We start from the raw sequence: 6,350 nt of genomic DNA, 5'->3' as shown, positions 1-6,350 counted from the left end.
ACTTAAAACTATGCTTATATTCTAAATAGATAATATTATAATTACGATCTAATAATAATAATATAAGTGTGCAATATATAATGGTGTGCGCTTATGGTTATATTATAAACTAAATTCTGCTCTTAAAAATTTCTACATTCGTAGCAGTCGTATACACAGTCAACGGCTAATCGAATGTAATTTAAGTTGATGAGCACTTAACACTATGCTTATATTCTAAATGAATAAATATTAATATGATCTAAAAATAAATAAATTATAGTAGTATGTATCTAAAATTATGCTTATATTCTAAATAAAATAAATATGATTATGATCTAGTGATAATTAAATTAATGTGATATATATCTAAAATTATAATTAAGTTATTATACGACGATAGTCCCAGAGTTTTATATTGTAAGGAGGTGGATAGATAAATAGATTTAAGAAAATTTCAAGGGTGAATTTCTTGAGTAATATGGGATAATTAATTAGATGGTCATACTGAATGTTGAAGTAATTCAATATACATATACGTCTGAATCGATGGTAGTAGATACTCCTTTGAGCAGTGGAGAAGGTGTATCATCGTGTCGCTGACTGGCGTGGACGTTGTGCATCGGGTCGTCTTGTGAAAAAAACTGCTGGCGACTCGATCCCGTGGGGTCCTTATATAATATGATTTTGGTGTAATCCCTTCTTCTGGTGATATGCATCGATATCTGCTTTTACGTATTGATGTGTTTATGATTTTGTCTTCAGCGGTATGACAAAGGTGCCACTGGTAATTTATTGTGTTATTATGTCCCAATGTCTTGATCAGAAAATTGACGACGGGGTCTTGGAGTATATGAGTTACAATGCGGTGTCGCCTGGCGCCGTTGATAATTGATTATCTGGTTTTTACTAAACGTCTGTTTGGAGAGGTGTTGAATATTATTTATGTTTTGCATGTGTCATGCGTGTGTACGAGGGAGCGTAAATATATACCTAATGCGTATATAATATGTATATGTATATTGGATCACCCCACATTCCATATGGTCCATCGTTTATTAGTTATCCTGTGTTTTTATTTAAGTCTAAATATCATATTATATTACGCTACATTTCCAAGCGTTTTAACCTTTTGACAATTTTTTTACAATATTTTGAAAAACAAAAAAAAAATAGTCAAATTTAAATAGCTTAAAAAATGGTGATAGTTTAAAATATCTGCATTTTTCATTTTTTAATTACAAGTAAATAAAAAAAAACGTTATTTGATGAAAAATCGTAATTATACTTGTGAATATTCAATTTCGTAAAAATTTGAAATCTAAACACTCTTACTAAACTAATGTGAATTTCCTGTACATTTTTTATTTTGTCAAAGGTAGGAGCGTTTGTGGAGAGTATTCCATAAAAATATCTTATGTTAGATATAGAATGAAAGTTTCTTATGAATGTAAAACTACAAAATAATTTGCAAATTATTGAAATTTTGACGTTTTTCGAGCTAAAAAATGTTTGGATAATGCATTTTGAATTTTTGAAAATTATATATAAAATAGGAGTATAAGAGGACATTAAGTTATATAATTTTTTTATAGAATACATTCGACATCGATATTTAAAAGAAAAAAAAATATTTTTAAAATTGTATAATGTACCTACAGAAAATATTAGTTTTGTACAATTGTCAAGTATCTGCCTGCGGTTATCGCAACTTTTTTTGTAAAATTTTGGGTTTTTTCTTATTCTTTTTCTTTTTGTTTTTCTTGACGCTTGAAAAGTACTGAGAATTTATAATTTTCAATATTCAACATCTCAAAAGTACCACCCAGATCCAATTTTCTATCAGAAACCACCCTCAACGTTTATAATTAAAGCATTAATTCGACTACCTACTATTGCATATCATACAAAAAAATAAAAAAGATACATATAATTGAAAAATTAATACATTCATTGCTTTGCTCAGAATTTAAAATCATTATTTACTATTATCAGCATAATCATAATAATAATCTATACAACTTAAAATTGAATGCATTTTATTGTATTTAGATCTAGATATTGTATTGTATAAGTTATTATGTATGATATTGAATATATTTTGAAGTGTAATAACTTAATAACTTAAAATATTATTAACATTACAGTTACCTATTCATACAAAACAATGTATTGAAATGGAATGAAAAAGTTCCTTTTAAATATGTTTGTACATTTAATATGACATTACATCTGTATTGCTCAATTTTATTGATTTTGTAATATAATATCTGATATTTATACCTAATTTATCAACATAATGTTTTGTATATTACTTGATCGTTTGAATGCTAAGCACTGTGTTTTTGGTCAAACACACTATGTAAGAGCTGAAAATAAAATTTGTGTAAAATATGTATGAATAACAAATGTATGGAAAATAAGTCTTTACTGAAGTCACCACTATAGACATAAAAAATATTCATCAAATTTACTATAAACACATCAGTAGGACAGTGTCTTATAATTTTCCAAACATCATTAAACATCATCTATGTCGGTCCACACCATAATTTGTTTGAACGGATATTTGCGGTGTGTTCAATTATAAATACACTGGGCATGGTCGTAGGGTTATCTATTTTTAATATTATTAACCAATTATTGGTTGTTTATTTTTTTTCATATCAAACTTACACTATTCACACTTATACTATCTAAACTTTTTTTTTTAATATTATTATTATTAATTAACCCGTGGCAACTTAGGCCATTGGGTAGTTTTTAACTTTGGATTAGGGTACTGTAGGTTTAAACTCATGTGTTTGTTAGTTTGGCAGAAATTTCTAGTGGCACCCGTAGGTATTTATCATGCCCGGGTGGGGGATGGCGGCCTCTCTCTCCTGACACCCGACGCCTTAGTCTGCTCGGTCACTCCGTCCCCCATCTAAACTTTAAAATGTTAGTATGAATTTTAGCGTAATATAATTTGAAAATCGTATTTATAAGTAGCATTATTGTTTAGAATATTATTATTACATATTTATTAATTAACTCGTTTAATTTGAATTAAATGAATACCTACTATAGTGAAATATTAAGTTAATTCAGTTTAGTACTACTTTAATAATTCTATGTTATACTAATAAGCTATAAGTATCATTATACATTTACTAAAAATTCTACACACGTTGAAGTAAGTAATTATTAGTGTCTGGATTTATAAATACCTAAGGTTGGAATTTGGTGCCTTAATTTATTTCACGGTAGACTCATGTGATTTAGTGTTACATATAATTGAATAACTTAAGTCAAATACACAATCACTATATTATATTATATTATGTAAAATCATAATTTTAATCATTAGGGAAGTTAAACCAATAGCGTGTAATAATATTACTATCAGATTACCAATAATCAACATATCTACATATTATTAACTGGCCAGTGGACATACTATGACATATGTACATATTCATGTAATACAACACATTAAACCGATACAAATTTAATTATATTACGCACATTATAGTGAGATACATCCTCAAACTCGACCCCCATTAAGACATCTCAGTTACAGTAATATAATATCGAACACAGCAGCAGTTACAATCAGTTAAGTGCATTAACCACATAATACAATATTTTATATAGATATATTATACATATTAGGTATGTTTATTATATTTATACACATTACATACATAATAGGTAACAAACTGCAGTAAAATAATAATATTCACACACACGCCAAGAAAAAGAAACCACTAAACGATCTCAATCGACTCCAAAAATGTCTATATAGGTAGTCTACAACTTTGTCTGTCCTATACAAAATGTCCCGTGAGGATATACCCATTAGCCGTAGAGGGATGCTTCGCTGCCCGGCCAAATCCTGGATTTTTTGCCGTTTTACCTATAAACTAAAAAAAAATATTAAAAATCATGAGATTAATGAAAATAAAATGTTGAAAAATCAAAATTTTCACAAAAATGAACTCTATAAAATATCTCCAATTGTTTCAAAAATAAAAAATAATAACTTTTTTTACCAAACAATGTAATTAAATTAAAAAATAAAATATGCGTAGTCCTTGTCTCTGCAAGTCCAATAAAAAAAAAACAGATTTATGATATATTTATTATCTCAGGATATATCACAATGAGTAAATCCTCGCGGGACACTCTGTATAACACAATGCATCAATTAACACGTGTTGCATACCAGACTTTACAATCCTACAAACCTAATAAATTAATAAAATAATGATTAGGTATCAAAATTACAACTAAACATATTTATTTGCTATACTTAATAATTAATACTGTATCAGTAATTTCTCCTCAGATAACTTACAATAAAAATGCCTGAAAACTTAAATTGTAAAATTATCAATATTAAACTCAACGAAATATTGAAGAACAATTATTTTAATAAAATCAATTTAACACGACAGCATTAAAAAATCATTAATAAGATTGTATAAAACATAATATTTGGTATTTCTTAGGATCAACCTGTACACAGTTTTAACGAAAATAATTAATTCTTTCAATATAATATAACAGACGCTAATGATTGAGTATTATTTGACCAAACCGTCAAAATTATAAATTATATTTTTTTTTAGTCGGTGTTTTTAATATTCTGAATCCCTAATAAAATATTTTAAAATACCAAAATATTCAAGAATATAAATAGTGAGAGTCTTAGTTTATTTGGTTAATTGTCACCCAATTAAATCTGCATCATGTTTTAAATATTTATTTGGACTTAGTTTACAGCCATATTTATTATGAACAATGTCTACAAAATATATTAAATTGTTATACACAAATAATATAGCTTTTATTAATACACAATGGTTATGTTTTGAAATAGGTTCTGTTGATTATAATTTACAACAATCACCGCACTGTAAAATGCAGGTTATGCTGAACATGATATATTTTTAATATAATATATTATTATGTCGTGTTGTGTAACGTATTTTACGTTTGGTATGGATTTAATTTGCCTATCCTACTTATTTTGCAATCGCTTAATTATGTTTGTGTAAAAATAATTAATTTTTTTATATAAATGCATAGACTTTTTATACATTTATATATAAAATAATCAAGTAAAAAAAAAAAATATAAAAAAATAAAATACACACACACATCAGTGTAAAATCAATAGAATAATCATCGCTCCGCTCAGAAGCTAATACTGATTAAGAGCCGATAATATAATATTATTATGACTGACAAAGTATTTCTAACCCATCTGTATATTATAAATAATTCAAAAGAAAGAAAATTAATAAATAGAATTACAATATTTATAGCAAATTGTAATCAAGTCTAAAATAAATAACAAAAAGCCCATTTTTACAATAATTATAACTATAGGGTTGTACCTATAATCAGAGTTCCCCAAACTGTGATAGCCGATAGGGAAGATCTGGTACAATTGTAACAGTTTTCATAATATTTTTTTTTTCTACCAAAATTTAAAATTTTTTGGTTCGTTTACACTTTCAATTAGTAAAGTAAATGATTACCTTTAAAAAAAGGGAAGTATTGAATCTTTATTTCCACATGTTGTTGAATAAATATAAATATAGAAAAGAAAACAATTTTACAACTGTACCCAATACAGGTACAATTATAACAGCACCATGGGCAAATATAACCAGTGGCGTAGCCTGTGGACACCCCCCCCCCCCCTCCTCCCCTATAGGCTGTATTTTCTTGTTTATTATTGATTTTATATCAGTACATCCATAGATTATAAAGAAAAATTATATAAGTAAGTATATTATATTGTATGTATTCTAGTAGCTATAGTACATAACATAATATAGATAGCATGGATAGTAGACAAGTATAAACACTATAACTTATCTTTTCATAGTAAAATAATTATAATCGTCACATATAATATTTTGTACAATAAACGATAATGCATAATTATTGTACACATCTGTGATAATCGTCAGCTACTCGGTAACCATTCATGCCGATTTCAACAGTGCAAGCCACCCAAGTTGGAGATATTTATGCTTCACTTTTAGGTCCGACGTTCTCTAGCGATAATACTGACTGATTTTATTAAAAAATATCCTAGGAGGATGGAAGTTTTAGATTGTACATAATAATACCTAAAATTACAAATATTTACCTGATATTTATTAAGTTGTTGTCAATAAATTATTACAAATAAAATGTTGTTAGATATTTTAGTCACTTCATCAGGATGTATTTAGTATTATATGTGGTCACTGGTCATATATTATAATAAGTAGGTATACGAATTATTTCTATTTTTTAAAAACTATACAACTTTTGGTATATATAAAAATAACTACAGCCAAACATATAATACAAATCTGAATTCAAATAAA

Source organism: Metopolophium dirhodum, chromosome 1 (genome assembly GCF_019925205.1).
Source record: "Metopolophium dirhodum isolate CAU chromosome 1, ASM1992520v1, whole genome shotgun sequence".
NCBI lineage: Eukaryota > Metazoa > Arthropoda > Insecta > Hemiptera > Aphididae > Metopolophium > Metopolophium dirhodum.
This window is presented reverse-complemented; position numbering follows the sequence as displayed.